This window comes from Penaeus vannamei, chromosome 15, assembly GCF_042767895.1.
Source record: "Penaeus vannamei isolate JL-2024 chromosome 15, ASM4276789v1, whole genome shotgun sequence".
NCBI lineage: Eukaryota > Metazoa > Arthropoda > Malacostraca > Decapoda > Penaeidae > Penaeus > Penaeus vannamei.
Genome location: NC_091563.1, coordinates 15,174,899 through 15,175,681, shown reverse-complemented (window position 1 = coordinate 15,175,681; position 783 = coordinate 15,174,899).

The following is a 783-nucleotide window of genomic DNA, read 5'->3' as shown; positions in this document are numbered from 1 at the left end:
GGGGCAAGGGAAAGAGAAGGAAAGAGATGGGAGCAAAGGAGAAGGGAAGAAGAAAGCGAAGGAAACGGGAAGGGGAAAGGTAGGGGAAGGGGGAGGAAACAAACGAGGAAAGAGGAAAGACGAAGACAAGGGGAAAGAGGAAGGGAAAGGGTAGAGAGGGGAAGGGTATAGAGTAAGAAAGGCGAATAGGGAAGAGAGACAGAAAGAAGAAGCGCTAGGAGGAAAGGAAGATAAAAAGAGAAGGGGTAAGGAAGGGCTGAGGGGGGGGGGGGAGGGCAGAGAATGGGCGCATGAACAGAGGGCATGGTGAGGTGGGGGGGGGGGGGGAGTGAAAGGAGGAATCAGAGAAAAAAAAGGGGGGGTCAAAGCGTATTTTTTCCCCCCACACTCTTGTTTTAGTAACGACGAAAATAATACACACACATACACACACATACGTACATACATGCACACACACACACACATACACACGCAAACACATACACACACACACACACACACACACACACACCTACACCTACACATACATACACCTACATCTACACACACACCTACACACACACACACACACCTGCACCTACACCTACACACACACACATACAGAAATGAAATTGGTTCGGAACTGCTTCGATTTTGCGTGAGGTTCTGAACCATCGCTCGGGCTGGCAGTGACAAGGGAATGATGCCAAAGGAATGGCTCTTGCATTTTCTCTTCGAATAGGAGAGCGATAAGATAAAAATAAAAGAAGAGAAAGAAAAGAAAACACAAAACCAATAAAAGAT